General features: G+C 37.2%; 1 long non-coding RNA gene across 3 annotated transcripts in view; it reads left to right on the forward strand.

Annotated features, from left to right (window-relative positions):
- Positions 1-412: 412 nt before the first annotated feature.
- Positions 413-24,482, forward strand: part of LOC106520997 (uncharacterized) — a 24,669-nt gene continuing 599 nt past the window's right edge. The window contains exons 1-7 of one of the 3 annotated variants that reach the window (XR_001310615.1): positions 413-744; positions 1,323-1,386; positions 3,877-3,945; positions 15,900-16,010; positions 18,586-18,789; positions 21,437-21,507; positions 21,622-21,794. This is a non-coding gene — a long non-coding RNA (uncharacterized LOC106520997). The remainder of the gene's footprint in view (positions 745-1,322; positions 1,387-3,876; positions 3,946-15,899; positions 16,011-18,585; positions 18,790-21,436; positions 21,508-21,621; positions 21,795-24,482) is intronic. The other 2 variants (XR_001310614.1, XR_001310616.1) reach the window with 2 other exon arrangements.

A 24,482-nucleotide genomic window follows, 5' to 3' on the forward strand; every position in this document is an offset into this window, starting at 1 on the left:
ATCTATCTATCTATCTATCTATCTATCTATCTATCTATCTATCTATCTATCTATCTATCTATCTATCTATCTATCTATCTATCTATGAAATATTTCTCTGTAAGGTAGAAATATTTGTATGTGAATACCTGCTAAATTAAATTGGACGTGGTTTTATTGTTTCACAAGATATCCTGCAGTTCTGCTGTTTTCCCAGAGTGAATGAGCTGCAGTCAGTGACCCAAATCTCAGAGCAATGAACTGCTTGACTCAGACTGTTGTTTTATTCAGTGCACTCACTGTCAACACGCAGGGTGAGGAGGAGGACGGGTGGGCGGGAGCCGATGGAGACGGAGCATTCCGATTGGCTCCCAGCTTCGCCCGCTTCACCGTCATTGGCCGCGCGCGCCGTCGCTCCCTTTCGGCCGCTTTCCGCGCCGCTCGGGTGTGCACGCGCGCAAGGGGGGGACCAGGCACGTAACGGTTAGGAGACTGTCTGGAGTCTGTCTCAAATTGATAAAATTGGAAATGGAGTTTTTGTGTTGTTTTGTTTTTTTGTTTTTTAAACTCATCTCAGCGCGTTCACGGGGGAAGCCGCCCGGTGGGAATCTTAGCTTTTGCTCTCCTCYTCAGACGTCTGCGCCCACGAGTCTTCCACGTTTATGCGAAGTATTTATATTTCTATTCTCAGATAAAACGAAAGTTTTTATTCCTCCCCCCTCTCCTCTGCAGTCTGTCAGCAGACAGCTCATTGTGCTCAGGCAGGTAAGACAAGCGCCAGAGAGCAAACTGCACAGTGGATGCTGCAGCGTTGCGCCGCTGTTTTGATTTTATGACGTTTATTTATATATATTTTACTCTTTTATTGCCTTAAGTATTCTGGTTTGGGTTCGCAAACTGTAAAAAGCCCAGCACATCTTAGTTGTTGTAATGAATTAAATCGTAGGCTCTGAGAGAAATTATTTTGCTCTGTTTGTTCGTAACTCGCTCCAGACAATAGCTATTTTGTGGCGGACTTGACCTCGTTCACACGAGTTCAGGAAGGCGCGCAGGTGACGCACGTTCGCTGACGCAAGGCTTTTCATCAATTTCGCGCGCGCCTGAGCTGTCTGTTTACTCAGCACACACCTGAGGGGGGCAAACCCTCATCTCGCTGTTTTTAACCCTTTCAGTTACCAAACTTCAAAGCACTGGATATGTCTTGCAATAGCATCATTTAGGCTACTTATCAGTTGGTTAATTCAGATATTGGAATATTATGCATTGTACTTTTAAATAAATAAATGAAATGCAGTAACATTACCTTATTTTTGCAATTTCCTGTCCCTGTTTATCCTCTGTAGGGAATCCTTTATACTTGGAGTTCAAGATGAGTCCACAAAGTCAGCCGGCTTGAACTCAGAAAAGGTTTGTTGCTCTACTGGAAACTGTGCTCACATTTATTCTCCTAAAGACTTTTTGACCTTAAACCTATGGGTAGCTTCAAAAATCCACCCACATAATTGCAATCAGAATAGTTGGATATGTGAAATATTTAGGACATGTAAAACAGGCACACAAAACAAAACGACTGACATTTTAATTACATTGATCATATTTTGGATAGCATTTACTCTCAGCCCAATTTTTATTGAAGTTAGGTGGTTTGAATTATGCCTGTTCAAGGCTAATTGTGTTATTGTTATCTCAAAGTTACAATAATGAAATCAAATTAAAAAATATATAAAACATGATAATAAAATAAAAATTAAAGATAAGCCAATTGTGAGAACTAATGTAAAAGTCTTTAGTTTATCAACAACAACCAACTTTTTTTGGTCTATAAGACATTCAAAAAAGAAGACTAAAAGGATTTGAGGATGCAGTGATGGATACGTCTGCATCAGCCACAGTCATGTCTCTTCTGCTCTGTCATGTCTGCAGACTGAGCAGTCATATGACTTGGCGAGCCTTCCTTCCTCCTTCAAACTGTGTTTGAGCAAGATGGCCACTAAAGTGCTGTAGAGACATAAAACACAATATAAAAACAAAAAAAGTGAAGAGAGTTGTCAATATGTTTCGTTTAAATGGCACCAAATTCAAATCTGTGAGGCATATATAAAAGGGAGAGGGGATGTTGTGTTTTGACTGAAATAATTTGCTGGAAAACGACTAGGAGCTCTCGTATCAGTGTGTTGATGAGAAGTTTCAGCATTTTTGCGTGATTCTCACTGCGTTAGTCGTGTTTTTCTTATTTGTTTCTTGAGTGCTGTGTGTCTGCCTCTTCCTGGGATGCTTGGTAGCCATTTTGTCTGATTCGTGACTGTAACAGGCTACAGGACATCTAACAGAAGAAACATAAAAAACCCACAAAGTCCGCAGGTTAGCCACATGGCTTCAGATTTTGAAAGATTTGTTTTATTTTTTTAATCGTTACATCGTCTTCTTTTTAAAGTTACTCAAAACTGAATGAACGGAAAATCACAATTCCATTAAATTATAATTAATCGGTTTACCAAAATACAGTTCAGGCTTCAAACATAGCAAAGCTCTTTTCCACAGTAACTGCTCACATCCAGATATTTTACAATYGATTTCAAGAACTTATACAGTCTAACCTGAATAAAATTAAAATCAGACAAACTTATATRTTGGATTTTACAGGAAAGAATCCCATTAAACGCTTCATTTTCAACGTAAAGTTCGTTGTCTTCGCGTTGAGATAGCAAAACATATTCAAAGATCAAAACTGTTGTTTAAAGATAAAATTGCGTATTCACACTGGCTGGTTTTCTTAGCAGCAGCATGTATGTGTGGCGAAACACGCTTTTACGTTTATGCCTTTATTTCAAAATAAAAGTTGGGACCAGCTTCTGCAGGTTTTTCCACAATCCTGTTTTTTTCAAAGCAGCGAGGCAGAAGATCACATTAAGTTTGGCTTTAAAAACAGCCCCGAGCTCTCTGGCTTTACAAGTTACTTCCACTCTTTAAGTCTGTGATGTTTATCTGTTCGCCATATCATTGACCAGCCTGGACAGATCTCTTCATTATCATCTTAACTTAGTGCACACTCATCTCCCGTCAGACAGCTCCGATAAGCTCTTCCTGCCTTTGGTGTTTGAATGCTTGCTGGTAGTTTTGATTTTTTAACTTCTTTTTCTTATTATTTTTAATGGCAACCATTCTTTAAACATGCAACAGTATTTTACGGGCATGTTTCAAACCTGATCCAGTAACAAAAAAAAAAAAAAAAAAAAAAAAAGATTAAAAACACGATTCAGGTAAGAGCTGATACAGAAGCTTTATAACTTAACTTCGTATTTGCAACAATAAATTGTCGAACTGTGGTTAATGCTTTAGCTTTTGTGAGAATAACATTTGTGTTTGTGCACAAAAAAGGCACAAAAAAACCTAAAATGACAAATATGTATAACGACATCTAGTTTTCATTTTTGAAATATCGACGACGACAAAAATAGTGTATTTGTGCGATTAGAACTTTTTTATGCACATTATAAATTAAACAAACATATTTTTTTTCTAATTAATAACAATATTAATTTAGTTAATTAATTAATTACTTCAGTAATTTCTTCTAAAAATAATAATTTCTTCTAATAATTTAGTAACACTGCAATGAAAGTGTTTACATTATTTTAGAACACTGACGCCAAAATTTAAAAGAGCCTTTTAAACAATGTCAACTATATAAAAACATCACATTTCTTAAAATATTGCAACTTTTTGTCTATGAATAGAGTTTGAATAGTTTCAAATCAGTCGTTTAATATTACAAACCTGTTTTTTAAAGCTTGTTTTGATTTCTTAATGCGCCATTTTTTTTGCATCAACCTCACAATTGTACGTTCATTGAGATATGTAGTTGTTTGCTAATTATTTTCTCTTTTTTTCTCGCAGGTTTATCAGGCTGATTTCCTGTCCATCCTGCCGCCATGTCTGCAGTCCACAAGTAAACCYGCTCAGATGGTAAGCTCTGTATTGACCTGTTCATTAAAGCACATTTAGGCACGTTCAAAGCTGTGAGGAGCAATTTTAGGAGCGTTTCAAGGTGCTGCAGTGAATGAATGTGATTGCCTGAGGGAACCATCAYTCCACTGCACACAGCAGTCCTAACAGAGGTTTTGCTCTGGACTGAATTGCCAGTTTTGTGTGATTTGAGGCCAATAACTTGCTAATCAAAATCACTGTTCCCACTCCCTCTTCAGCAGCAATCCTTTTTCATTAACATTGATTCATTTATTTATTATTTGTGTGTGTGTGTTGTGTCTTTACAAGCTAATCATGGATCTGGAACTCATATTTTCACTTGAGGCTTAGCTGGAAAATGCTGATGCAAGAAGCACTCCGAGTAGCCATCCTGTTTTCCTATTGGCTCCTTGTCTCCACCCACAGTGAGGTCACGAGGTCTAAAATCGTGACGATGTCTGGTGAAAACAGGCTTTCATCTAGGCTCGAATGCTTCCTGAGCTTTAATGAAAAGCTTTTCAGGCTCTATTTCTGTGCATAAAATCTGAGCATGTTTCAAAGTGTTGCTGTACAGAACAGCAGCCCTGTTTTGCTGTTTGTCTCAGCAGTTGTTGCTGCGTAATGACGCACTTCTTTCTGACATTGGTGTGCGACATTTTAATGAATGCCTTAGCAGTATTTTAAGGTGTCTACTGGCAGACTGCCAAAACRTGGGTCCATTTACTTTTTTTTTTTTCAATAAAAGCACAACTGCACAGCTGTGACCCTGTAGCTGGTCGTAGTCGTCATCTCAAAGCCATCAGCGTCCATTTTAGGTTTTGGTAAAAGACGGGAACAGTTCTGTAACTTGCAGAAAAAAATAACTTGATGATCCAAGTTTTAGAAAGTAGACAAACTTTTCCGCAAACATTTACACGATGCCCCGTTTAAATTCAGATTTATAATTTAAAAAATTTCATTTCCTTTTAAGTCCCACGTTCCGCAAATTATTTTTATTTGATGAACAATTTAGTTTTCCTTTTTTATTTTTTAAATCGTGCAAAGACTATTCAATATTTATTGCGTCCAATTCAAAATATAAAAGATATAAATACTGACAACTTTTTAAACTTTAATTTAAACATGCACGACAGTAACATATTCTAATATAGAATACTTTATTCAAATATAAGTTTATACTGTTGCTTTTTACAAAATAAATTCCATAGATGTAATTATAATAATTACGATACAAGACGTCAAGTAAACAGTTCATTTTGAATTGTTTTATAATTATTTAAGGCGGTGAGTATATGTTTCCGTGTTTAATTCAAAACATTTTCTAATTGAAAATCTAGAAACTTAAATTTGATTTTACTGGATATAAAACCGACACCAGTCGAGTTATTTTTTTATGAAATCCATTTTTTTTGCAGTAAGTCGTGCCTCGAAAGAATAAGTTAAACACRTTTTGTGTTACTCGAAATCACAGAATTTAACTGTTTAAAAACAATTTTTTATTCAAATTAGTGTGACTATTTTTGTGTGCTTATTTTTCCAAAAATTCAAATTTAATCTTGTTCGCCGCAATTTTTGATTTCTAGAATAAACTATAAACATATTTCAAACAGACCGGACGTTATTAAAAATATTACGTATTTTATGTTTATTGTAAATCAAAGCACGTGGAGCGACATTATATTGTGTTATTATTAATGTGTTATGTTGAGTTAAATGAAAATTACAATTTGAGCTTTAATGAAGTTGTTTTTCCCGTAAATGTCTTTAGAAATAAAGACCCCCATTCCAAGACTTATTTAATAGTGATGATTATTGTAATGTAGGTGTGCTTGTTTGTTTCACGCAAAGGTTTAGGTGACCTTCACTCTCTTCTGTGCTTGTTTTCTTCTGCTGTTAAGACGTCCTGTGAAAGCAGGACAGTGTTCTGATGCCACATAAACACAACAGTGGCTGTCAGTAACATTAAGCTGGCTCTCTGCTCTGTGGCCACAGAAAAGAAAAAAAGTACTTTTGGGGTTTTTTTTATGCACGTGTTTTGGAGGCAGGTCAGAGTCGCCAAACCTATAGATGAGTGTCAGACTGAGTGGATTTAATTTTTTATTTAACACTTGAACTTTCAGCTTTTACAAGAAGACAAAACAAATGGAGTTACTTTTATTTACTTCATGTAAAACATTCAGTCTTTATATAGCATGCTCACTAATCATTTTGTTTAATTGAATAATGAATATTGTTTTGAGAATTAAATGAACATGAATCACTTTTTAGAGAACACGCCTCCTGAAAAAAAAAAGTTACTTTTTTGGCGTTTCAATTGACCAATATTAATAAGTTATAATTTTTTTTATATTTTTTCAWTCTAAATGTATTTATCTTTGTTTTGAATTCCTTATTAATGTTTTTGCTTGACAGTTTTATTATTTTTAAACCACTCCTGAGCAGAGGTTTTGGCTTAAATATTAGGTAGCACTGTCAGCCTAAAGAAATGGGATTAAAATATCAACGTCAGTTGTTATTTATTATTATTATTATTTTACGTTTGATAAAATGTGAGTTCTCCCACTGACAGGAGTGGGAATGTTGCATCTTTGCCTGCATTTGTTACCAGTGATTGAGCTCCCTGCCAGTCTTCAGATGTGCACATGTTGCATGTCCGTTCCCAGTCAGCGCTGTAGCAGTGACAGCTTCAGCAGGACTTCCTGTTTCCATTCCACTGCAAAGCCACCGCTGACTTTTACATGGAATGTGCTCAACTATAACACCCACACAAACGGCAGGAAGAGGGCTGTGGGGTTGAGGTGACCACTGTTTAACTGCAGCTTGGGGCTACACGCCTGCTTGGTCTGAACAGCCGCTTGAGCAAGAAACTTCAGGGCCTGAGACACAACTTCTGTAGCTCTCATTAGGAAGTAAAAACATGAACTGAAGTTCTGCAGATCAGTGTTTAATAAGACCTACAGTAGTGGTGGACAAAAACGGTATTGAAAGCACATGCATCTGTCAGGTGTATTTGGCCCTATCTTTCAACAGAAAATTAGTTTTTCATTGTTTTACATACAAACTGACTAAAAGCAACAACCAAGCTAACAATAAATAAAAAAGAAATTAGTAAGTTGTGGTTGCTTTGTTATCTAAAATTGGATTTTCATTCAGAACTGGTGCAAAATGCATGCCTTAAATATACCTTAACAGATCTGTACAATAATTATGAAACAAACCTGGGCTTTAATCAGGCTGAACGGTTGATATTAAAAAAACGTGCAGCGTTAAAATAAACTACAAAAAAAAAAAAAAAACTAAATGCTGCAGATATTTTACAAAACAGTAATAACAGTATGTTAAAAGGTTATGATTATAAGAAGATTTTTAAGGTTTTTCCACTGAAGTGATTCCAGGGTTATACCAGGACTGTAGCTAAAGCCAGTTCTTGACTGGTTCCATTAAGACAAAACAACCAGATTTCCACCAGGGACCATGTCTTTACATCGTRAACATATTTTTCAGTACTTTTTTTTATCATTACTGTTTTGTTATCTAAATTCCTATAGCAGTGTTTGTCTTGTTTTTCCTGTAGCTGTCTTATTATAGACAGTTTTAGACAACAGTTTGTGTTTAAGAACGCTACAGGCCAAGCTACGTTTCCAACATCCGCAGTTATAAATGATGCCGCAAACGAGGGTTACATACGCCATTTTGAGCCGAATGTGATTTTAAAAGCCCAAGCATTGTTTATTAACAGAGTTGGAAAATGACATTTATAAATCCGGTTGAGAATGGCAATTGTGATTGCACCTCTGTGTTAGCACTGTGGAGTTCTTCTTTCAAATGTGAAATAAACCGCAGAAAGAGACATAATGAGCCAAGTTGTTTCACTGCTTATAATAACGTCCATTCTCAGGATTTTTATTGTTCTGTCTTGTATTAAGCAGACTTTTTAAGCTGACTCATCATTTTTGAAAAACATTTTTCTGAAAGCCTGGTCTTTAAACCCATCTATACCACATGTACTCTCAGATGAAAGAAGTTTTCAACTTTGGCCCAATAAAGAGACAGTGCTAATTTGGTACCAATCATTTGATTAGAGTCAACTTTTAAAACAGAAAAACTAAACTTGGATCCTAACTGGAACCAACGTTGTTGAAAAAAAACCCTGTAGGATTGGTTCATGGTTGAAAAGTAAACCAGTCTTAACCTGACCACTAATAGGTTTGTTTAATATAAACACATATATATTGTGATATATTTTTATTTTGTTTCATATCTAAGAATGATTTTTTAAAAAGCCTATTGAAAAATTTCCCAGCACAAGGGATTTACCAAAAGTTGCCATTAAAGTCAGATATGTGAGAGGTGACAGTGTGCTTGCATTTTTCCTTAATTGGGGCTTTCTCTAACACACCTTGAATACCTGCTTTCACTTTGCCATTTTTGACCTTTAGTGAATTAAGACGGCAAAGGCAGAGTTGAGCTCATCAACCCTGCGGTACATCATAGTGAGGGGAAACTGCTCCATGACTAATTAGTAAATCTCACTTCTCTCAAAGGTGGAAAAAAAAAGAAAGAAAGAAAATGATTTCTTTTGCAGGGGAGTGTGAGGGTTGATGAGTAAATACCCACCTGCACCAAGCTGCAGTAACCTAATAAGTCTCCCCGGACTTTGAAAGTGAATATTTCATATTTCACTGATCTCTAACAGCTTTTCTGCTTGTCTCATATTTGACTCTCCACAAGCCAAGGTGGCTATAAGACTGCAGCCACAGACTGCAGGGTTTCTCCTGTCACACAATGGCGTGGAAAGGTCAGGCCTAATGAAGTCAGGGGTGCGACCCCTAGTATTCAGTGACTTTGCATGGGCTCCCGTCCCACCGCTGCAACCATGCCGGTTAATCCCTTTTTGATCCTAATTGATAGGCATTAACATGATCCTTATCCAGGAGCTGTGTTTTGTCTTCCACAGTCCTTCTCTCCTGGTGTCAGTGACACAAAGTGTGAAAGTGTTAAACCRAATGTGAAATTGATATTTTTCATGTTTGTGTGCTCGAACCGGAGCTGTGGATCCAAACAGTCGCACAGAAGTGCTGAGAGTTGAGCGTTTGCCCTCTGAGGCTCTTAACAGGACTTAACCCCTGGAATCCGACTGTGATGTGAATGGTACCAGCCCATTCCCAGATTGTTTTGCTTTGAGTCCTTTTATCTTCATCACTTGATGATCACTGCCTTTAACTGTTAACTAATTACCCTCTTTAAAATGTTTACTCAGACTTTTCTTTTTTTTTTAGTCAGGGCAAACTGCAGATGTTGTATAACTTTTTTAATGGTTTGACATGTCGACTTTTAGAGAGCTATCAGTGTGATTTGATGTTATTTATGATGAAACAACAACAAAGCCGCAATTAAATGAAATGCAAAAAATGCAGCATCAGTGCCTCACTCATAAACACTAATCAAACCTTTGCATTGCTTCTTGTTTTGTTACTCCATGTAACAGCTAAGATATGATCGACTGCTCATTTAAATCGTTTTGCCTTTGTTACTTCRTTCTGTTTTCGCWTAAGTGATTTGTTTAAGTTAAAATAGTTAAAAATAAAATTATATTTAAATTGCTACGACAATTGCTACTTGTGTTTCAATGGAAAAAATGTTCAGATGAAATTTCGAATAGGTTGTCTTTCTTTTTTTAATGTATTCACTGAGTGTTTAGCAAACTGTTTATYGATACTAAAAAAAGATTCAACTTAAGATTATGGATTCAAATTTTAATGTAGTCATGTTCAACTATTTTATGTTCATTCTTAAAGAAAATTAAAGCTTTGSTGCATTAGGTCAAATTTTTGGTCATCTGCCATCACTACTAAAAAGACCTAAGAAACCAGAAACTCACTATAAAAATAAACAAATAAATAAAAATACTTATACCTTGTAGTTAAAGCAATTCTGCTATTTTTACCTTTTCATTAACTGCAGCATTTTGTAAGCAGTGATAGTGTTTACTTGATTTCTAAAAAGGTTTTAATGCTGTACTTTAAAGAAAAAAGACCAAGGATTTCCAGTTTTATCTTTAGTCAGATCTTGTGAATTACAAACTACCTGTTGTTACCGAATGTATGATGAGTTATTACAAGAATCTTTTGCTAAAACTTGTCTTTATGAGCAACAGTTTTGAACATTGGCCTCTAAAAAGCTCTACAGGTTATGGAGGAATAACGTGATTTTGATTTTTTTTTATTACTAGCTAGAGCTGGCATTTGTATTTGTGGTGCCGTGTTTTGTTTGTTGTCTGAAAAATGTTTCAGGAGTTTGTGGTCAAACTGCAAATGAGGAAAATATGAATATTTAAAATTAATCAGCGCTTTTTGATAAATAAAAAACAGTTTTGTGAAATACTGTGAAATTTGTTAATATGTTGGTATTATCTAAAAAATTAGTTTATTTGCATTCTGATTTTTACATTTTACACCGATGTTCAATGAACAAGAGGTATTTTTTTGCTGCTGCAGCCTCCTGTTTTTGTGATGCCACCTGTTTAGGCTCAGGTCTCCCACACACAAACTGCCAAGGCAAAGAGGTTCGCTACAGTCTTTCAAAGATTACAGCATTTAACGAGCTGTGTTTGGCGCAGAAGAATCTCCAAACGATTTTTATCACTCGTGCAAACAACTTTTTTTAAATATTTAAAATGGTAACAGTGTAAAAAGGGGCATCAAAGATTTTCTTTTTATGTACTGAAACTGGCTGCTCTGAAAAGACACGTAAACTCATGGATAAAAATTCTCCATTTTATCGTTTGCAATATTAGCTAATGCACGTCCAGCGCTGCACTCTGAATCTGAATCATTGCAAAATTTAGCACCATTTTTTTCTGCTTTAAACTCCGTTGCTTCTCGTGAGTTGAGTCTGCTGCAGTCTCATCCATTTTCTAAAACTGCATGCGATAAAGTTTTAAAACTCTTCTCAGCTTAGTTTCCCTATAGTTCTAGAGCACTAAAACTCTATTTTAACACTAGAACTCCTTTGACAGGCAACTACAATGTGAGCAGAGGTGGGCAACAAAATATGCATGGACTAGAATACTGTTATGCATGCCGGGCACACAAAAGTAGGTCGTGACTTTCAAAATTTGGCCAATCAAAACTTGATTGCATGATTACTGGTAGCTTGGTCTCAGTAGAGTTGGACTGCAATGAAATATTTTCTTACAAGTTTGAATTGCCAGCTAGTCTTCCACAATCAGGGTCCAGTGAGAGCCTTCTTAGACCAGGTACTGAAAGCTATGTTATGAAGACCAACCAGACCAAGTCTTTTTAAATCAATAGAGAAGTCACATAAAAACTGATATGATATAATGTGAAATTACAGCAGTGGAAAAGCATAGCAAAATACTTGAATTCTTCAGTTTGATGTTTTACAGTTATACCATCAGTTCTATTGATATTTGGTAGCCATTGCACCATTTGCAATCTCTTTTATACTAGATGTAAAAAAATAAAAATAAAAATTCAAACTTCTATTGTTATCCTAATCGGGTATTTTAAGATTGCCAATTGATATTTATAAATTTCAATTGAAACAGAAAATCATCCAAACACAGTGATCTTTGGAGATGATCGGTCTTCCTTGACTGTGATCTTCTAGAAAAATGAATAATATACAATAATGTGTTTCAAATCCAGGCTGCACAATATACCAGACTTACTGTTATCACAATATTGTATCAAACACATGTTGGTAGTTATATCTCCAGAGGTTTGGGGGTAACATTTTTTTCCAACGCAAATAGTCATAGTGTCTGAACAGCAGAAAAAAATCCAAAATTTATCATCACTGCAGTATCAATGCGAACAATATCAATATCGCAAATGATTGCAAAGAGTCACAAACTAACCACRGGCTGTCTGTAGGTTTTTGTGGGAAACCACAGAAAGTATTTCTCAGTATACTCAAATGTGTACAATAAAGCAGCATTCCGCAACAAYGTGCTCAGCAGTGTGAAACATCCCAGTTTAGCTGTTAAACACCAGGTGTCATGTTGGTTCTTGTTGGTTTCACACAGCGATTCGAGTCCCTCCCTGGAACAYATTTCTCATGTCTCCATAGGATTCAGCGCTATTTCCAGTTTGTTTGTCGCCATGAATAATGAGTATCCTATAAGATCTGATGACATCATTTGAAGACTGCCGTCGAAAAGAATGACTAATTATGTAGTTGGGACAGTACAGATTGGGACTACACTACTTCACATGACTGGCACCACCTGCCCTACGTGTGYGTCACACTCACTTCACATATCCCTCTGCTGTGAAATTGAGCTGGTGCCTGTCAGTTCTGCACAAACCCCAGCAGACATGTGTAACGACGCTGTGGTGACTTAGGCTCTATATTGTTTTTGTTATTTAGATTTAAGCAGAAAGAGGTGGAATGCTCCCCCTGGGTTGGAGGTGATTTTTTTTGCCTCAAGCAGAGGAGTTCAGGTTTCTGAGAGTCTGGTTCGCAGGTGGGAGCAGCAGATGGATTGATGGACTGGGACTTCATCTGCAGTAATGAGTAGGGCTGTGTATTGGCAAGAATTTGGCGATACGATACATATCATGACAGAGGGGTCACGATACGATATATCCCGATATATTTAGAGACTGTAAACAAGGTGACATATTGCAATATTTTTGGTCCAAAAATTCTATTAAATAAAAACCTCTTACTGGGGAAAAAAAAACCAAAATTCATTGTGTCAGAAAATTCTAACATTACATAGACATACTTTTGATACATTTAGCTGTGTTCTGCTTTGTATGTGTTTTATTTTATTTGTTTCATATTTCATCCATGTTTTCAATTATTAGACTAAATTTGCCAATAAATAGTTTGAAAATATATTTTTGCAGCTTTTCGTTTTTAATATTAATTTACAATATGGTCACCCAACACTTAACAATAACCTTTAWGTTGTCATAAAGTTCAGTAAACAGATGAAATGAAGCTGCTGCACACAGAGTTTCTGGGATCAGCTGACCTGCATCCAGAACATGATTTACATAACTGTGGGTCGAACAGCAGGGCAGGTCCTGAAAATAAACAGTAAAGAAATGGAGAAGCTAAACGAGTTGAACCGTTTTTGAAGCAAACACAACAGGATAAAGTATATGGACTTTGATGTGATCATCAGTCGGACATTGAGAGCAACAGACAGTTTTATGTCACGGGGGGAGTGCCGAGCTCGCTCGAGGTGATAGACGCATGCGCTATACGTAACGTGAAAGCTGACTACAGTTGGAAAAAAAAGCGCACAAAACACTTAATTTGGCTTAAAATACAAACATTAACCTTACCTCAGCTTAGAAGGCAGAGGGTGTCGGTCTTTTCCACTCAGATTCAGCTATCGGAGCATGAAGCTAATGTTTACTTACAATGCTAATGCTCTCTTACTCTCTGGCRCTCAAGAGGTAGAGGAGCCAAATGGCTGTCTCACTGCTGTCAACTAGTGGTCAGAGGCTGAACTACAACATAAAAATGAATGGCTGGCAGGAAAGTTGACATTTTAAGCCTTAATAAAATATCGATACAGGGCTTTAGAATATCGATACAGTATCGGGAAATGAAATATCGCGATATTTCAGTGTATCGATATTTCTTACACCCCTAGTAATGAGGGCATTGCTCCAGTCTGTTGAGGTAACATAAATAAATAAATAAATAAATAAATAAATAAATAAATAAATAAATAAATAAATAAATAAATAAATAAATAAATAAATAAATATGAGCTAAGCCAAAAGGCAAAGCTCTCAATTTGATCTCTCACCCATAGTCATGTGAAATGAATCATAACTGAAAGAACGCTCGGAGTAGAGACACTGCTCCTCCCTATTGAATGGAGTCATTTGAGGTTGAAAGATCATGTTTAAATGAGAGGAATTATGTACAGCAGATCAGTTCATTTCCCAAACTTGAATATTTATTTATAGACGTGCAAAGTTACCACACATAACTCAGATCTGGTCCATCCAGATTAATCAGGAAATGGTGTCGTATTACACGTGACCCACAGTTATTATACCAGAGCCAAGTCCCATCCCAAATATGTCGTCATACTGAWCAAGGAAGTAAACAGTACCACTTATGTGTAAACTGTTGGAACGAGGCACATGTTAAAMAGAGACTTGTTGATTCCCTTACTGGTTAAAGTAAATGATTACAACMGATCACAAAGTACAAAAATAAAATTCAGTTAATCAAGCACAAAATATCCTTCAAGGTGGTTCRAGCATCTGATTGGGATGCCTCCTGGGTGCCTGCTCCAGGAGGTTTTCTGGTCATGTCCCACTGGAAGGAAACCTGCAAGAAAGAACCAGAGGAGGATTTAGATATCTTTTGTAGCCTGKGAACGCCTTGGGATCCAAGCTCTAAAGAGGAGCTGGGAAGTGTTGGGGAGAGGGATGTCTGCCTTCTGGATCCATGACCAGACCATGGATAAAAGGAAGAAAATGCATGGATGAACTGATGAATAAATATTTAGATTTAGCTTCAGCGCAAAACTGTCTCAACCCATTTCTCATAAAACAACTTGAAATAAATGAATGAAACCAGGGTTTCCAGCACTGAGGACAGCTAAACAAGGCCTGTAATGCCTTTTAATATCCAGTTCACAACAAAGAGTTTTCTTTTAAAACTAGCATTAAACATTTCTTAACCAAATTTTAAAGGTCAACCGTTTTAACAAACAAGATAAACAATAGACATCTCAAATAAAGACTTTAAGTGTAATTTTAAACCAAGAATTGATGTCTAAATTATCAACCACGTGTGAGTTCACAGCATGGCAACTGCGCTCAACTTGTCATCATCAGAAAAAGAAAACCCAAAAGCCCTGAAAGGGTCTTTTGAGATAACTGCCTGAAAGCATATTCTTTGAAAGCACTGAACAATCTCCGAAAAAGCAGCAAATCTTGACATTTAAATAAGAGTCAGCCTTTTTTGTGTATTTTTTGCAGATGATGCAGTGATGTGTGTGATAAAAGCAGGTATTTTACCCAATTTTCAATTCAATTTGTAACCCTTTCTCACATTAACTAAACCGAAATAGCCCTATGAGGAAAACATAGTTGCTTACAAATATAACTAAACAGAGAAAGTATAAAAAAATGCAGGGTTTTGGTTGAAAGAACGTTTAATGAGAGCAAAAAAAGGGAACCTTTCATTGTTGCTGTCTTCTGTAAAACTGTGGAAAATTTTATAAAATGGGAGTTTTTATACTCTAGAATTTATTCCACATGTGCTATCAACTGGAAGGTATTTGTCAAGAAATTCATTTTGATCTGCTGGAGGAGAAACTTTTGGTTTTCTTGCATTTCTTTTTCTATAAAATGCAAGTTATTTTTTGGAGTATGGGAATAGTCRGTGGATGTGTGATCATATGCGTACTGTACGAGGAGTTTACTTCACTTCTAGCTGTTGCTCCACAAAATATGTTTTCACTGCATCTTCTTTTTTTTTTCACAGGCAGAACAAAAACATGCAAAGCAGTTCATGAATATAACAACAGTTAAGTCACCTGAGTGTATGGGAAAAAAAGTTCTAACATTGATTATTGAAGCGCTGCAGAAGGTTCAAACACTTTTTATGTTCTGAACATTTAGAAGGATATTCACTATCTCCTTACAGCCTTTTTGCCTAAAAAGCCAAACACAATAATTACTTACAGAACTTGGTTGTGATTCAGATTTCATTTTCGGTTGTTTATCAGTAATTCTCAGATCAAGAAATATTGTACTGTATTTAACAAAGAATGAAAGAAATGAAGTTACCCCCACTGAGTTTRTTTGTTTTATGATTTAAATTTTGCACATTAGAGCAATCATTAACACTTTTGTTTTTTAGCAGATGTCTGTTCAAATCACAACTTGACTTTGCTAACAACAGTAATCCAGCCTCAAAACCTCACCTTCTCTGGTTTTCTTTAGACACAAATGGTTTCCACTGGAAATGACACAGATGAACACATCAGGATGTTTCAGCAGGGATGAGAGGAGCTCGATGTCATGTGCTGAAGCAGGGCTTTTAATACACTGACGGTAATTTCCACTCCACTCAGAATATAGCTGTCAAGCATCTCACCAGCGTAAAGTCATTCGTAATTCAATCATATTTAGCAACTGGCTCCTGGATTTTTACCACGTGACCATTTCAGACTTGATGCGAATAAAATATTAGGTTAAAAAATGTTCTATGTGTTTACATGTATTTTGTTGATTTTTTGATTAACTTTTCAGAAAAATATACATTTTAGGTTGTTGAATAAATGTGCATAAGAATTAAGTAATAAATTGGAGCTTTGGCAGATTTATTGCTGAAAAAAGGTTTACTGTGATTTTCCAGAAACTACRTCTTCATCTTTGATGAAAGTCTATAAGTGCAAATACCAGCAACTTAAAAACAAACTTAAAGATCTTAGTTATAACAAGATTAATGTCTTCATTTAATAAAATACTGTGTTTATAGAAATATGTAAATTATTTATTTTTTATTTCTGCTCGTACAGTTCATAAAATTAATGGTCTAAAATAATAAACGGATGCATTAATTTAAAACATTATTTTCATGATGTTGGCCTGCTGGTTGTCCTGCTGTGAGGAGAAAGAGTTTAAAAAAGACCAATTAATTTTTTCTCATCATTTTAAATTCTGCTTATTCGCTGTATTACAGTTATGAGGTTAGAAAATTGTAATTAAAACTACATTTGATGCACATTTTTGTACATTTGATGCACATTTTGTACTTTTATTGTACATAGCACAGTCTCTTGACCTATTTCAGTTTATGTTTAAATCTATTTTGAGCATTCTTAATGAAATTCACAAACAAAGTGGCTGGGTTCCATAAGGACAAGCTGCTGAGTCGAACTTTTAATGCTGCACGTTTCACCATTTCCCCCAACAAAACTACTCAAGAACAAGGGCAGCATCACCTCTGCCACTAATGAGGTTGTTTATTTACCAAATTTTCTTGTGAGCTTAAACTGAGAGAAAAACAGGCCATGCATAGGGGAGCACGTAATCAGCATTAGCTAAATAGAGCTTCAGAAGTCCCAGGTTCTGTATTCTGTGACAATATAACACAGGCCATCTTACCTGGAGTGTGGGAGGTTACTGAAGTGAGCAGAACCCATTATCACACTCTGAACAAAGATGTGCTGGATTTCAAACTGGAACATAATCTTCGAAAAGGGAGCAACAAGGATGTCATTTTCTTTTATTAAGAAAACCCAGCAAGTAAATAAGCTCATGTCAGATTTGAAAAAAAAAMAAMMAAAACAAATAAAGTAATCTTTGATGGACAAGTGCTCATTAACTTCAACACTGATAAGATCCCAATTTGAAAGAATGTGTTTGCATTAAAAAATAACTGCTGTATTCCAGTTTGTCCCATTGTTTTTATTGGATTTGAGAGTTTTCAAGGTGACATGAAGTGCAGATAAAGTGAATACATAAAATAGTTTGGTGACACCTTCAGACAAAATATGTTATGATGTGGATCGTATAAACAGGCGTACAAGTTAGAGAGTTGGCAGACGCACAGCTTGTCAATATAATAATAATATAATGTGTCAAAAATCTGTTTGCTACCTTCTACAATGACACACAATTATTATGCTTTAATTAATTAGCTTTAATAATTAGATTGGCACTATTGTTTCAAAGAAATCCAGAATCTTTGCATATTTTAATGATTTAAAGTTTGTTTCTGTCACAAAACTTTCAACACATGCAGGTGCAGCATAGATGAGTCTAAACTGGTCGCAAACCTCTGGGTTCCGGTAATAATAGATGATGTTTGTTTATATTTGTTGCACAGTTTTGGATTTCCGCATGCTGTTTTATTTGCTGATTTAAATTAGGTTCCAATCTCTGCGTAAACGTGAGGCTTTACTGTATGTTTGCTTATCTGTCCAGCCGTCCCATCTATTCAAACAGAGTTTCTTTTCATTTAAGGCTGCGTGCTCGCTGGGCTTTTCTTTGCTTCTTTCTTTTTTTTTTTCTTTTTTTTTCTTCCTTCCCTGGGACCTTTTCTGTTATTTTGGGGACCAGATGGCGAGGAGCATGGAAGCGCCTCTTTTGTCTGGGTGCCCCCCCTGTGAAGAAAAAAAAAGGGAGGAAAAAAAAAGGTTGTTCCTCCCTAATGCAATCAGCAGCACCGGAAGGGTCGGTTTTGGGTCGTGAAAGAAGACAATCGGGTCTGGACACGTCTAGATTACAGAAACGCAGGGTTCATCTCCTGACCCGGCCCCCTTTGACCAGGACTCTGGCATGGAGGGTCCTCCATCTTTGATCAGTGGAGTGTAGAGGTGCTTGATGCGACCCCATACGGGCCAAAGGCCACCCCCCACCCCCTCCTTGCCCTGTTTTACGCTGTACTTGGCTGCTGCTGACACCTCCTTCCGGAAGGAGCTCGGGGTGGGGTTGGGGGCGAGTGTGGGGTAGGTAGGATGGCATTGCTGAGAAAAAAAAGGGAGGGGGTACCGTGACCTGTCTAGACACCTTTGTTGCTTGTTGCGATGGTGTTGCTAAGGCGATATAGTGAACTTTGACCTCAAATGTAGTTGGTTAGGAGGTGCTCTGGTCATTTCTCTTCTCCTTTTTTAATTTTCAGAGATGGAGGTGGAGAAATGGGGAAAGAGTACGGATGTGAACACGTTAAACACATGCTGTCTTAAGAGACCCCAGGCTTGAATGAACTGCCAAGACTTCCTGTTTATTTCAGCGGTTGTGTTGCAGTGATTTCAGTGAAGGAAACAAAATGCCAGGACTGTTGTTCCCACTGGATACTTGTTTGGAAATGTATTTCTCATTCAGAGTAAGTAAACTCTAAATTTGACTTAGACTTTTTTTTAATTCTAGCAAATAAGGCTGACTTTTTAAAAAATACAAAGAAGCACCTGGCTTTCTGAGGTGGTTTTGTGCTTCAGCTAACTCAGGGAGAAACATTTTATGAGCTACAGCTTTGTACATGTTGAATTTGTTTGATTTTAATTGTATTTTGATTTTGATTTGATGAACGTAGAATGGCAATAAATTAAACTTGTCACGTCTTGTGAAACAGATTTGAAACAGTGCAGTATGATTAAAAGTAAAACTTTTAATTAAAACGTGTAAATGTCGCCATTTAGATGAGTCATTTGAAATTTTTTCAATAGAAATTTGCACAAAAGTAGGATGCATCCCCCGTTTTTGTTCTGATTTTTAAAAGAGAAGCGTGACAATTATGACCATGCTAAGCCATGCTCTGGGCGAGATCACGTGCCGCCGCTCGGTCCCTCGTCTTGGCCCAAACCATGATTCGGGCCAATGTAGAACCTGATGTTGATTACGAAGCCGCTCCTCAGGAGTGGCTGCAGTGATTCCACCATCATGGCCGCCGCCGGTACCCAACCACGCCCTCTCGCCTGCCAGTCAGGAGCGGCAAAATGGCAGCATGCAGCAAAATGAGTGAGAGGGGGGAAAAAAACAGGGCGACGCCCACTACTGCAAGCTAAGGCACGCTCGACTGAGCTGGAGCTCGCCTCGGATGCCAACCCAAACCAAAACATTTATTATTTTGTGGTTTAAGTCAACTGACTGCGTACAGGATTGAATAAAAAAAAACACGTCAAAAGACAGAATGTTGAAATTAGCGAGGAGTTTAGCTTATTTTGTACCAAAATTTGTTTTTTCTACGCTCTGTTGCTTGTTCATTAGGAGCGCAGAGCAATAATTCAGCCAGAAACACCAGACCTGCAGTGAGAGGAACCATAAGACACTATGTAAGGCCAGATGATATTATCGCTCTGGTATCGTCTGTCATTCAGCTGCATGATCATTTTATAAGCTGCAGTTTGTTTCCGCCATTATTCGTAGAATAATTTTTGCTTTTTATCTGTACTGACCTAAATACCAACACCACCATCTACACTGTCCTAAAGAATCCTTCAGGTGTGCGTCGTCTTGGTAAAATTGTTCAAACTCAGAATGAACATTTTAACAAATAAGACCAAAGGTTTGAAGCAGGATGGTTTTATTCCAGTTTATTTTAGTGAGTGAGGAGCTCCATTTGGTTAAAGACTGCGGCAGAATTTTCTTTCTTTTTCTTTTTTCCCCCTCAGTTAAATTATGATTGTCATATATGTATGTTTTAAACACATGGAAAATAAATAAATAAATGCAGGCTTGTTTGTTTGAGTTGGGGCAGATGGGGGTGGGGGTCAGTGTGGCTGGGTTCTCTAATATGGAAATGTTACTTCTTGTCCTTATTACATACTAAGTACTTGTGCATAAGCTTATCCAAGAATATTTTTGGTTGTTTCATGCCCACAGTATAACTAGTAACAATATCAGGTTACTTTTAACTTCATCCTGATATAATGTCCACAAGTGTAATACGATAAAACTGTTAGATGTGTGTATTAAAGGCAGATTAAAAAGTAGAAATTAGACCCAGGATTACTTCTTCCTTAGTTTCACAATTTAAATGCAGTCAGTCGAATAAAGACATATCACTTTTAGTGTTTAGCCTTACCCCAGGGTTCCTACAAGGTCTTACAAGGTGTGGAAAAACTGTGCCATTTGCTGTTTGTGTTTTCCTGATCAGAATAAAAATTCAAAAACAAAACTGGGGTGTATATCTTTTTGAGTCACAAATTAGTGCCGTCCTGAAGAATATAAAGCTTTTTCTCTTGGTAACGTATAGACTGTTTCTTACAAAATAAATCACTGATCAATCAATACCATATACTCAGCCAAACAACAAACAATATTTTTCATTCAAAAGAGGACACAGATTGTAGTGTGAAGCTCTTTGAGTATCCTGGTTGGGTAGAAAGTCGCCATACAAGTACAGTCCATTTACCATTTACCATTTCATACAGACAATAAGCCTGATCATTCCACAAGCATTTATTGTTAATTTGGCATATACTTGTGTTGCTAAATGTAAAAAAGGCCTTAATGATTAAAAACTATCATTTAAGTGTGGAAACATTTTGAGCATTGAAAGGTAATGGAAACCCTGTTAGTCTATTTGTGACAAGCTCTTTGAAAAGCTTCATTGTTTTTAGTAAATTATTGTATACAGTTTGGTGAAATGGGATATTAGATTTGCATCATTAAAAAAACACAAATTCAGCTTTATTCATATATTGTTTATGCGTTTAATGTCTTAAAGTGTAGTGTATTAGCCACAGCATGGTTTATATTGTAAAGTGATGCATTGCAGCGTTTCACCGTCTCATATTAAGTTGTTGAAAGAACAAAGATGATGTTCAAAATACTCTTTGGAATCACCTCTGTTCATGTTGTTATGATGGTATCTCACTGAAACCATTTAAAAACCATACGCCACATGTTATTTCAGAACTCAAGACTGTTTTAAAGTGTCTCAAAGACTGAACGTGTTTAAATCCAGTCGTTGTGAGAGGGTGAAAAAGCTCAAATTAAGTATTATACCCTGTCATTTTCTGTCTTTATAGCGCTGGCTGCCACTCTCTTACAGCTCTATTAGGGCTTCCTATATTCAAACTGCACTGTGCAGAATTTTAAGGTAAACGTCTACATTTTTTATTTTTAGCTTTTCCCCCTCTCTGGTTGAATGACACTTTATTACTGTTTCTTGGTGTGTGAATGTGTTTTATTTTTTCTTCCCCCTCTCTTTCAGTGCAGAGTTGGTGGTGGACTAGGAGGAAGATGTCACGCTAAGGATGGGTTTTGGTGATGATGTTGGTGCTGTTGATGCAGCATCGAGCTCTTACTTTGTGCCTCTGTCAGCTATGATCCGTAACCACACAGTGAGTGACAGGCCAGTCTCCAGGGGAAAGCATGAGGTCTGAGGTGAGTCAGATGTATCCTTGACCCTGTCTGGCTGTGTGTCAGGAAGCAACAGAAACTCAGTTAAAAAAAAAGGCCAGGACTGGCATGACTGTACAATGTACATCTTTATTTAGTACGTGTAAGAAGATTGGTTGGTCCTTTCAATCTGCTCATGAGATCTGGTGTAGGTTCCCTGAACTTATGAAATGATAATGCAGCTCGTAACCTCACAAACYGATACATTTGATACCTTCTTGTCCATTTGTGTTCCCTGTGAGCACTGAATGCTTTTACACTCTGCCTTGAAATGTTACAAATCTGTCTGGAGCTGAAACTGATTATTGGTAGTTATTCAGCACACAGAACACTCAATCCAAGGTTAGAACTTTGAAAAAAAAAAAAGACTCCAGAACAGTTGTGCTGCTATTTACTGCAGAGATTTTGTTTTGATTGATTTGCCAATTCTAGATTATGTTTATAATCTCCAAACCTGAGCATAAGCCGCCAAACAAAACCTTCAATATTGTTCTGCATCCAGTAAACTGAGACAAAAACTACTCGCAGCAAAAACTTTCAGGGTCCAGCAGYTCTTTATTCACAACTCTACAAAGGAAAGCTAAAGCTGTTCTGGTTAGAATAAAAAATATATTTGGGAAAGGTAAACAACTAAAATATCCTTAAATTTGAAAACCTACAAAAATGTTGTTGGTTAGTGGAAAACTTGAGACGAGATTTAATTTTTAAACTCTTTGGACAAAATTGTTTTATTTTACTTCATTTATGACCTGAACAATCAAATGGCTTAGAGAAAAATAGTGGTATTTGAACCCATTTGCTTCTGCAAGCATGTTTATRTTTGAATGGGGCCTTTTCCAAAATGGTATTTATTGATATTTTAGGCTGTAAATGCCAACTTTGTCACACTCAAATCGGGACACTGCATGGTTTGTTTTCAGGAATCCAAATAGTGCGTTATGACACTTTTATTTTTTCTTTTGTCTCAGGTTAGCTCTAACAAAGGTTGTAACCTGTGCAATTAAATCCAATAGATTTAAAAGCTAACCCTTATTTTGCAAGAAGGAGCTCTTTTTCACGACACACTCACAAGTCAGCAACTGTGGAGCAGAAAGTTTATATTTGGGTAATGTTATGCACCAACTCCTGTTGCTGAGCAGAAAACAGCCCTCTACAAGTCAAACATGGTAGCCACATTGCAAACAAAACTGCGTAGATGCTTTTTACCCTGTTTTTTTTTTTAAGTGAACAAAAAGAATTAGTTCCTAAAAGTCCTTCATCTTTTTTTTCCGAGGGTCACTCAAACACGATGTGTGAAATGAGAGTTGCCTGGGTGTGACTTTACCAGAATGCTTCCACTCGCTATTGTCTGCCTAGTCAACTTCTGCAGGCCCCAGTGCCCTGACTTCCATACATGAGAGATCAAGGGTTACCAAGGTGCTTTTGAGAAAGGAGGGCTCAATGTGAGAGGGGACAAACCCGTCCACAAAATACTCATTTCCTTTGCATGTTAGATGCCCTAGTGGGGATTCAGTTGGGGTCACTGACACAGCCACTCTTATTTTCATCCTCCACCTCCTCCCCGCATCGTTTTTCATAATGAAAACTGTTGCTTGCCTCTTTAGAGGCTTGAAACCCCTCTCTGCTGCCGGTACAGTATGTGCCTCCTTAACACATAAAGAAAGTTTGGTCGTTCATCCAGTGGTGCCAGACGGAGCCACCTCAAGTAGAAAAGGTAAAAGTAGTTCTGTCCACCTCTCATTCTTGCCGAAAAAGTTCAGCCACTGAGCCACGGCATTAACTTGTATTCTAACAAGATTAAAATATATTCGTCCTGGGGATTAGCATAGTTAGGTGTCCTTTTGCCTCCCTTTTTTTTTTCCAGCACTGGTGCGTTGACGTTGGACTTTGATCTGTGTTGCGAGGCAAGAGTCCTGGCTTGGCCCTAGCCATTCGAGTGCCAAGTGTGAAATTGGCCTGATGTCATCCCCATTCTTCACCTTTTACATCTTTCACCACTTTAATTATGTTTCCGCCACAAAGCCCAGGCACCTCTGAGCAGATTCCACTCTGGCCGTAGGAAACATTTTAGAAACTGTGGGTAAATGACACAGTAGGGGGGGGGGGGGGGGTGGCAGGAGAGGTCATAGCAGGATGGGGCCCCTTTGTGTCCAGAGATATACATTGATACATTCCTGATTTATCCCTCCCTCTTTAAAAAAATAAAATAAAATAAACGTTTACTCGAAGCTCTATTGAAACTTTTAAAACGTTTCAGAGCTGGCTTTTTTTGTTTGTTTGTTTGTTTGTTTCTGTTCTCTTACTTTGTCAYGCTTTCACAGAAGCATGACTTTTCTGTTGCATGCCACAGTTAGGAAAAGAAAGAGGTCATCAGGACCCCGAATCCCACTTTTATGGGGGAGACAAACCCCTCTCAGATTTGATTTGTTTATTTATTTTTTCCCAGCAGAATGTGCTCATGTGGCGTTACAGCTTTAGCTTCATGCATTGGTGTCCCTATCTGAACTCCAGGCGGCTCCTCTTCTTCCTGTGAATAGTTTGATGAAGGTTCCTATTGATGCGCTGAATGAAGGATCAAAACAACAGCAGTGTGCGCGGGAGCGCGTGTGCGTGGAGTAAAATAAAATGCGGTGATATTAGTGTGTGTGTGTGTGTGTGTGTGTGTGTGTGTGT

This window comes from Austrofundulus limnaeus, unplaced genomic scaffold, assembly GCF_001266775.1.
Source record: "Austrofundulus limnaeus strain Quisiro unplaced genomic scaffold, Austrofundulus_limnaeus-1.0 Scaffold100, whole genome shotgun sequence".
NCBI lineage: Eukaryota > Metazoa > Chordata > Actinopteri > Cyprinodontiformes > Rivulidae > Austrofundulus > Austrofundulus limnaeus.